General features: G+C 41.8%; 1 long non-coding RNA gene and 1 pseudogene across 2 annotated transcripts in view; both read left to right on the top strand.

Annotated features, from left to right (window-relative positions):
* Positions 1–6891, top strand: part of LOC111954465 (uncharacterized) — a 12107-nt gene extending 5216 nt beyond the window's left edge. Inside the window, exons 1-3 of one of the 2 annotated variants that reach the window (XR_011474367.1) lie at positions 18–459; positions 3895–4075; positions 4182–6891. This is a non-coding gene — a long non-coding RNA (uncharacterized lncRNA). Of the gene's footprint in view, positions 1–17; positions 460–3894 lie in introns of those variants that run through there. The other variant, XR_002875978.2, reaches the window with a different exon arrangement.
* Positions 6892–10020: 3129 nt separating this feature from the next.
* Positions 10021–10309, top strand: part of LOC112067867 (bromo adjacent homology domain-containing 1 protein-like) — a 30502-nt pseudogene continuing 30213 nt past the window's right edge.

Below are 10309 nucleotides of genomic sequence, written 5' to 3'. Positions count from 1 at the left end.
TCTCTAATAAAGTACATTTGACAACATAATATGGCAACGTTGTTTCCTTCTAATTATTTACTTTAGCAATGTCACTGTATTTCCATGCCAGTCTAAGTTAGTGTAATTTAGATGAACTTTTTTTTAATGCAGCTATAGTGGTACTGGCTAACTCATGTCAGACTACAACAGCGTATGAACTAGCAGCAACAAACTCAAACCAACCCAGGGCCATAGCAAAACATGTCACAGTTGGTTGCATAGTGTAGCGGCCTCACCGGCCTGAATCTAATCCAATTAACATGTGTAAAGCATAGAATTAGCTTCCAAATGAGATTGGTATTTCTTGAGCTATGTTTATAATTGAGGGATGATGATAATCGTTGACCCTGTTTTTCTGTTAGACAAATTGCACAGTTGGGTGCAAGACTGAACCCCTGGTCATGAATGGATGCCGGTGACCTACCAGAAGGCGCAAAGGTGGGTATCATAACATGTCCAGCAATGTGATTGCAATTTATATTTGTTATGGATACCKATTAACTGCTGCCAAGGCAGCAGATCATTTCCCCAGACCCCAGGAAGACTAAGTCAGTTATACAATATTAAAAACATTACAATACGATTTCACYACACACTGAGTGCCCTCAGGCCCCTACTCTACCACCACATACAGTTGAAGTCGGAAGTTTACATACATACCTTAGCCAAATACATTTAAACTCKGTTTTTCCACAATTCCTGACATTTAATCCTTGTAAAAAMTCCCTGTCTTAGGTCAGRTAGGATCACCACTTTATTTTAAGAATGTGAAATGTCAGAATAATAGTAGAGAGAATGATTTATTTCAGCTTTTATTTCTTTCATCACAGTCCCAGTGGGTCAGAAGTTTAGATCCACTCAATTAGTATTTGGTAGCATTGCTTAAATTGTTTAACTTGGGTCAAACGTTTTGGGTAGCCTTCCACAAGCTTCCCACAATAAGTTGGGTGAATTTTGTCCCATTCCTCCTGACAGAGCTGGTGTAACTGAGTCAGGTTTGTAGGCCTCCTTGCTCGCACACGCTTTTTTAGTTTTGCCCACAAGTTTTCTATAGGATGAGGTCAGGGCTTTGTGATGGCCACTCCAATACCTTGACTTTGTTGTCCTTAAGCCATTTTGCCACAACTTTTGGAAGTATGCTTGGCGTCATTGTCCATTGGAAGACCCATTTGCGACCAAGCTTTAACTTCCTGACTGATGTCTTGAGATGTTGCTTCGATATATCCACATTGTCCTTCTTCATGATGCCTTCTATTTTGTGAAGTGCACCAGTCCCTCCTGCAGCAAGCACCCCCACAACATGATGCAGCCACCCCGTGCTTCACGGTTGGGATGGTGTTCTTGGCTTGCAAGCCTCCCCCTTTTTTCTCCAAACATAATGAAGGTCATTATGGCCAAACAGTTCTATTTTTGTTTCATCAGACCAGAGGACATTTCTCCAAAAAGTATGATCTTTGTCCCCATTTGCAGTTGCAAACCGTAGTCTGGCTTTTTTATGGCGGTTTTGAAGCAGTGGTTTCTTCCTTGCTGAGCGGCCTTTCAGGTTATGTCGCTATAGGACTTGTTTACTGTGGATATAGATACTTTTGTACCTGTTTCCTCCAGCATCTTCACAAGGTCCTTTGCTGCTGTTCTGGGATTGATTTGCACTTTTCGCACCCAAGTACGTTCATCTCTAAGAGACAGAATGAGTCTCCTTCCTGAGCGGTATGACGGCTGCGTGGTCCTGTGGTGTTATACTTGCGTACTATTGTTTGTACAGATGAATGTGGTACTTCAGGCGTTTGGAAATTGCTCCCAAGGATGAACCAGGAGTCATCATGCCAGGTAGTCCTGAGGCATGGTCCTAGGGCTCAGTCCTCTGAGAGAGAGAAAGAAAGAGAGAATTAGAGAGAGCATACAGGACACCGGATAAGACAGGAGAAGTACTCCAGGTATATAACAAACTGACCCTAGCCTCCGACACATTAACTACTGCAGCAAAATACTGGAGGCTGAGACAGGAGGGGTCAGGAGACACTGTGGCCCATCCGATGATACCCCCGGACAGGTCCAAACAGGAAGGATATAACCCCACCCACTTTGCCAAAGCACAGCCCCCACACCACTAGAGGGATAACTTCAACCACCAACTTACCATCCTGAGACAATGCCGAGTATAGCCCACAAAGATCTCCGCCACGGCACAACCCAAGGGGGGCGCCAACCCAGACAGGAAGATCACGTCAGTGACTCAACCCACTCAAGTGACGCACCCCTCCTAGGGACGGCATGGAAGAGCACCAGTAAGCCAGTGACTCAGCCCCCATAATAGGGTTAGAGGCAGAGAATCCCAGTGGAGAGAGGGGAACCGGCCAGGCAGAGACAGCAAGGGCGGTTCGTTGCTCCAGAGCCTTTCCGTTCACCTTCACACTCCTGGGCCAGACTACACTCAATCATGGGACCTACTGAAGAGATGAGTCTTCAATAAAGACTTAAAGTGTTAGACCGAGTCTGCGTCTCTCACATGGATAGGCAGACCATTCCATAAAAATGGAGATCTAAAGGAGAAAGCCCTGCCTCCAGCTGTTTGCTTGAAATTCTAGGGACAATTAGGAGCCCATGCGTTCTTGTGACCGTAGCGTACGTGTAGGTATGTACGGCAGGACCAAKTCGGAAAGATAGGTAGGAGCAAGCCCAGGTAATGCTTTGTAGGTTAGCAGTAAAACCTTGAAATCAGCCCTTGCCTTAACAGGAAGCCAGTGTAGGAAGGCTAGGCACTGGAGTAATATGATCAATTTTTTTGGTTGTAGTCAGGATTCTAGCAGCCGTATTTAGCACTAACTGAAGTTTATTTAGTGCTTTATCAGGGTAGCCGGAAAGTAGAGCATTGCAGTAGTCTAACCTAGAAAACTTGTGTTATGGCTTTACATCCCGTGCATCCCGAACAGTAGTCCAGGTGCGACCAAACTAGAGCCTATAGGACCTGCCTTGTTGATAGTGCTGTTAAGGTAGAGCCGAGCTTTATTAGGGACAGACTTCTCCCCATCTTAGCTACTGTTGTATCAATATGTTTTGACCATGACKGTTTACAATCCAMGGTTACTCCAAGCAGTTTAGTCACCTTTGCTCAATTTCCACATTYTTTATTGCAAGATTTAGTTGAGGTTTAGGGTTTAGTGAATGGTTTGTACCAAATGCAATGCTTTTAGTTTKATAAATATTTAGGACTAACTTATTACTTGCCACCCATTCTGAAACTAACTGCTGCTCTTAKGTGTTGCAGTCGCTCATTTCAGTCACTGTAGTAGCTGACGTTTATAGTGTTGTGTCATCCGCATACATAGACACAATGGCTTTACTTAAAGCCAGTGGCATGTCGTTAGTAAYGATTGAAAAAAGTAAGGGGCCTAGACAGCTGCCCTGGGGAATTCCTGATTATGTTGGAGAGGCTTCCATTAAACAACACCCTCTGTGTTGTTAGACAGGTAACTCTTTATCCAGAATATAGCACGGGATGTAAAGCCATAACARAAGTTTTTACAGCAGCAGACTATGATTGATAATGTCAAAAGCTACACTGAAGTCTAACAAAACAGCCCCCACAATATTTTTGTCATCAATTTCTCTCAGCCAATCATCAGTAGTTTGTGTAAGTGCTGTGCTTGTTGAATGTCTTTCCCRATAAGCTTGCTGAAAGTCTGTTGTCTATTTGTTTACTGTAAAATAACATTGTATCTGGTCAAACARAATTTTTTCTAAAACTTTGCGAAGGGTTGGTAACAGGGTTATTGGACAGCTATTTGAGCCAGTAAAGGGGGCTTTACTATTCTTAGTAATGGTTACGCAACCTCCAAAATAATTTATTTCATTGTTCACTTGCTATTTTCACAGCTTGTCAGGCAAGACCTCTGAATAAAAGTGTGTCATGCGACTCAAGTACCCTTGTGACACCTAATCGGTTGTTGCTAGAGTCTCCCTGGACTCCTATGAAAAGGACACGCCATCATGAGGCCTCTGATAGTGATCTGAGTTACTGCCCTGATGACACATACAGCGTCATCAACAATGACAGGTATTGTGTGTTGTGGGAAGTTGTATTAAAAAATACCCGGCTTGACCATTCTTTAGAATAAAATGCTATTTACTACTTGGCTGTGTATTATATCACCCTGTCACAGGCACTCCCAGTCAAAACTACCTCATAAGATTGCCTGCTGTAGTTGTTCGAGAGATGTCCAGTTTGCAGCCGAACATGCAGCATAGAGAAGACCAACAAGGGGGCCCTCATCAACATCATGCAGACACCCTCGCTGTGAGCATTCCTATGAATGGAACAATCAGCCACATGTTGGCAAGTATCCGGCCAGCAACCTTCACCTGTCATTGGCAACAGCTTTGAGGCTCTGGGGCTCTGGCAAAGAACTCACCTCTTGCCTGCTCACCAACGGTCGTCAATGGGGTGAACAAAATTACGTAGGTTTAGTCTGACCTGTTCAAACTTGAACATAGTACCTGTTTGTGTGTCAGATWTTACCTATCCTAACTGCCATTGGTAATATAGCAGTGATTATGTGGACACTCTTACTGACAGTTGTGGCTGCTTTGTGTGATGTATTGTTGTCACTCCCTTCTTGACCRTAGTGCTGTTGACTGTGCCCAATAATGTTTGTATCATGTTTGTGCTGCTACCATGTTGTTATGTTGTGTTGCTACCATGCTGTGTTGTCATGTGTTGTTGCCTTGCTATGTTGTTGTCTTAGGTCTCTCATTATTTAGTGTTGTGATGTGTTTTGTCCTATATTTATATTTTATTTTTTAAATCCCGTGTCCCCGTCCCCGCAGGAGGACTTTTGGTAGGCCGTCATTGTAAAAAAAAAAAAATTCTTAACTGACTTGCATAGTTAAATAAAAAAATGTGTTCACAGAAACATTTTATGGAGACAGCACAAGGAGAATTGCAAGATGATGTGATGACTGACAGATGGGCTTGATACTGATGTCTCTGAATGGAGAGAGACTTGGCATTACAGTTTTACTAGACAACTTTTACTTGTATTGTCTTTTTCTATTATTGAATTGATTGGTATTAGTTAGGAGGGAGGGAGAAGCCCTGTGTATTCTGCGCCAGGATCAGGGAACTCCTGTGGTATACAGGACACCACACAGGAAGGTATGATCACTCTGACKTGTTTGCCAAGGTAGCCCCATTACCACCAGACAAAATTCTGATAGGCACAGTTTCCGTATCAACTGGGAATGACAATGAAAGATGAAATGTTAACATTGTTATATTAGCAAAACACTGCTTGTATGGTATTATGTAAAAGGTTGTTTCTTCTACATGAACCTGCTACTACATTTGAAATTTGTCCAAACACTTAGTTTACATTATCTATGTCAGGAATGCTTCTCATACMCTGTAGGCTACTGACCTATMCAAAACTTCCTCTGGCACCTCACCATACATCTGCCTGTAGTTATTGAACTCAACCTGCAGGAGGTGTGTTTGTTGTGATTGAGTGGGGGGGAAACGGCTGCAGGCAAGGTTCTGACAGATGGGTGTGTCAAGGTCACACCCAAGAAACACCCACATCAAACCGCACCCCCAAGCCAACCCAACCCATGTTTGGCCTCTGTCATGGCCGGCAGCATTTCTTGAGGAGCAACGCAATTTTTGGGGGGGAGGCAAAATCAGGAAGTGCAGTTCTTTAAAGAGACCATGCACATTTTTATAAAATAGGCTACTTCTGTTCAAATGTAGTTGATCAGTACGATACAATAAGTCCCAAATGGAAGGGAAACAGATTGTAGCCCCGTGAAATCAGACAAAACAAGTTTAATAACTCAATGCATGCACACACCTATTGAATATGCATTCACCTGTATTGTGGATAGGCCTAGGCTACATATTGATTTACTCAGTTTACCAATAGAGATTATTTGAATGGTAAATGATGACCTTTTATGTTAGATTGGTAAAAAAAAATGTGTAATTGATTCATTCATGTATACATGGCTGTCTTTGGAAAGAAATTGTACATCAAAAAATGCAAATGTAATGATATTGAACTCAAAATATGCCCAACGATTGAACAGGGCAGTATCTGAGTTGATCTGTCTGGATGACGTGCCATTCTGTGACTTTGGCTAGTATGCCTTCTTTTTTGTTGCCTTGGTATCAAGGATCGTGATTGCATTGAGTACTWTGGTACTAAACCTGCACTGAAAAAGGTTCCTTGGAGAACTCTTGCACGATAAAAAACCTTTGTTGGCTTCATACCCTGAGTTGTTCTGAACAGAATGAGCCTATGTTTTTCTGTTGTGAATAAAATTTGCCGCAGCACACACGCACCTGAATGCACGCATGACTCCTMTCTATGCGCACCCAYATGACGATCTGTTTCTCTGAKTTGCATTGTGAAAGCCTGACACTTTAATATCGTATTGTATAACTTAGCTAGTCATGTTGGCAATAGAACAAGCTTTCAAATGATGCCCTCCTGACCCAGATTGTGGTTTATAATGGACCTTCTTTGGATTGCGTAAACAACAGTAATTGTGTGATGGCGGGGATGCAGGGCTGTGTTCCAACCAAAACTACAAGTGTGCTTGCTCTAGTTCCTCAAAGGCACCGCTAGGAGAGATCAACTCTAAAAGTTATTTTTTTATTTTTTTACTCTTCTCTGAGTCATAAAAATGCATTGAAATTACTTAGGAACTGTGCACCCTTTGGAGAGGTGTGTGGCCACTTGGAGACACCAGTTAGTCCTCTCACTCAAAGCCTTGTCATTTTTTTGTCTTATGTTGCACCTACCCCACATTTTCCAGGAATATTCTTATCYTGTTACTTAATGTGTTGAGTTTTTTCAGATTTCGTTATCAACCAAATGCGGCGAAAAGTACAGTAAATGTAAAATGCACATAAAATCAACTGTGTAAATTTGGATTCAGTCTTGTGTCAGGTGAACTGTTGTGTCCCCACCTTTTGGTCGGATCATTTTTCCATAATCTCCAAACTGTTCCCTTTCAAATGCTACCATGCATCTACTTTTCATATTTCTTCCGTAAGAAACATTTCAATTTAGCCCTATCCATATAGGCCAGTTCCCACACGTGTAAAGGGTTAAGAGTGTGGTATACAAGGTTAGAATTCAGGTGTATCAATATGTATAATGTATTTATTTATCATTTATAAATTAGCTTTTGCGCAGCTTTTGCGTTTCACCCCCATCTCAAAATTGAATGGTTTTGACCATTTGGAAGTTTTTACAGAGTGATCTTTTCCTCTCTGGCTTCTGCCACACAGTGTGCCTCGCAAAAGTGATTGCTGTCCTCCTTGTGAAATTATCAACCTTACCCTATATATCTAAAAAATTACCATATACACTGATTGTTTAAAGCAAAACTACGAAATGTATTGCTGATGGTGAACTTGAACAATCCAAATAAATTCTATTGTAAGCCCCATTCAGCAGGTATAGTCAGATGAGTTCTCCTGTAGCTTACTTTTATTCCGGTAAAACACATTTTTTAACAGGGCTTAGATAACAATAACCTAGCAATTTACATAGGTTGTCAATCGCCTAATAAAGCGTAATATCATGGAAGCCATTTTAGCTTTTGAATGCTGAAAGGTCCGGGAAACTGAGCACAGCGCATAGTTTGACTACGCTACTGATATTGCACTGGGTTGTTCGGCAAGTTGTAGATCAGTGACTTGTCAATACAATTACATGCAGTTCGACACTGAAGGAGAAGACGCATCAGTTGTCACAAAATATGAGTTTTTTTTTCGGAAGGTAGAGTGAATGTAACATGAGCAACAACAACAAAAAAATGTGAACTGGTGATTCGTAACTTTTGAATATATTTTCTGACCGATGCATGCTWCATTTGGATCGATTTGAGGTCCGAGGACCGATGCGCTTTTATCTTAAACATTTGAATCTGGGACTGATGCGGTGAATCGTTAGGCCTTATATCCCTAAGAAAAACGGTAATGCACTTAGCCTATCTGAAGTGCACTGCTCTTTTCAGGAGTTGACTACTGCTTGTACCCTCAGTCATAGAGGCCTGCATAATGATGTCATGAATTAAATATTGAAAACTGTCAGTCATGATTAGCTGTGTCAACTGCTTATTAACTTGTTATTACGAAACACTTGCACGTTCATCTTCTCCACTGTATGGTTGCTGTGTCATACAGTGAAAAGTTTAACCTATAGAGGTTACAAATGTCTTAAATGGATTGTCTGAGATGGCGCTGACGGTCGTCCCGACATTTCTTGATTTCTAGTTTATTTTATTTTTTGAATATTTATGTACTTGTTTGACATTTTACAGCATTGTTAGACGCTATAGTAACATATATCCTAAGAATTTCGGGGCACCCCCTATAACATCTGCTAGACTGTGTACACAGCCAATATATTTGATTTTACATTATTCAAGGAGTGAAGATGGCTCTGTCTATTGGCAAACCAGAGGAAATGTCAGTTGTCTTAGCGGAATGCTTCAAGTCGTCTGATATTGTCCCTTAACGTCCTGTTCACGTCCTGTTCAGTTTGCAGCCCAGGTCCATTTCCTCAACCAAATGTAGGACTGAAATGTTGAACTTGTAGGGACATATATTCATCTAGATATAAAAAAAATAAAAAAAAGATTACCTTGGGTTCAATGGGGATATTCTGGAAACATAGGCAACATCAGAAATAGCGACGGTTGGTCAGATGTCTTGGCCATGAAATCACAAATGTTCACCTTCATGCAAGGCGTGGGGGTGGTAAAACAGTATAGGGTCTATAAATAGAATAATATATGTAGAATAGTCTACAACAGCTTCCTCTCCTTGTCTTCTCTCCTTAATTTCGATAGTCTAAAGGAGCTTCCTCAGCTCCTTCATCTGCGCAGATCTGAAAACACATAGCAAGGAAAAGCAACGGTGGATACCCTGAGGATTTTATTTAAGGTGTCCAGTTCATATCTGTGCAGTTGAAGGAAATGAGACAAGGAGAGGAATGAAGCCACTCAGGACTATTGAGAATCGCTGCCTAAGCATTATTGTAAACACCTGACACCTGCACAAAACCAAAACCCCGAGTGTGCTCAGTGTTTGGATCTTTATAATTTGTTGTCATAATTTGCCCGTTATCACACGTGGCGTGGAGGCCCGCATATTATTGTTGTGCTGGATTATGCTAATTCCTCTGCAACAGGACTGGGCCGTGAGTGCTTTTAGGCACAATAAAGCAAAAGATCATGTAATAAAGCAATAAATAAAAATAAAACAGACTAAACAGGCCTATTAGGGGTAATGCACATGAAGCAGCCTATATGCCTGGCCAATAGGGCCAATCATTTGGACCCTAGCTATAAAGTGTTGGAGTTTTTTGTAATAGATTGACTGAAATTAGAATTCTTTCCATATCCAATTACAACTTTTGGAGCGCAAAAATATATATTAGGCTAATAACATTATGATAACACTAAATACATTAGGCTAATAACATTATGGACTGTGACCTGAAAATAATGGTCATTTTATTCAACCACAGGGAATGGGAATGAACTGTAATTATTCAACCACAGGGAATGGGAATGAACTGTAATTATTCAACCACAGGGAATGGGAATGAACTGGTGTTGTTCCCCCGCATGCTTTACATTCTTGTGTGTACATTACAATGTTGTTGTGATATCTGTACACACCAGGCGATGTGTGAAAACACGGACTGTGGGTTTACTGGATGTGGTCTGGGTTGGGTCTGGTCACGACATAATGACAGGGTGAGGCTGGCGTTGAGGGGGGCAACATCGCTCCATAGCCCGTGCATTAATCGAGTTGAACCAAGTAATTCGAGCCACTTCGCAAGGGGACGCAAATTCTACAAATATTTTGGTTTTATTCTTCAAATAAACAGCCTGGCGTTTTCGCCATTGGAAGACTGGATGTCAGCGAGGCTTGTCTGCATAGCAAATGGTTAAGATTAAGTTTTCTGCAAATCGGTGAAGCCGAACCAGGAAGAGCAAAGCACATCGCTCAGGCAGCCACCGTCCTCTCTCTCTCTCGCTTTCTCTCTACTCCCCTGCTCTCCCCCAGTACGGAGATCAGTTCAGCCATCACACCAGTCCATAACTATTTCGACGCATCTCCAGGCACAGTATGACGGAGTGTGTAAGTTAATATCTCTAAATATTTCTTCCGTAACGTTTTTCGAGTGCCGAGTGTTGAAGTTGCGTTCCGAGCCCGTCCAAAAAGGAGTGCAGAACCTATTTTCGCTTCTGCCTTGCAGAATCGATAGCTGTA

Source organism: Salvelinus sp. IW2-2015, linkage group LG28 (genome assembly GCF_002910315.2).
Source record: "Salvelinus sp. IW2-2015 linkage group LG28, ASM291031v2, whole genome shotgun sequence".
Classification (NCBI taxonomy): Eukaryota; Metazoa; Chordata; class Actinopteri; order Salmoniformes; family Salmonidae; genus Salvelinus; species Salvelinus sp. IW2-2015.
Note: the sequence above shows the minus strand (reverse complement) of the source record. Positions and strands in the feature narration are given on the sequence as shown.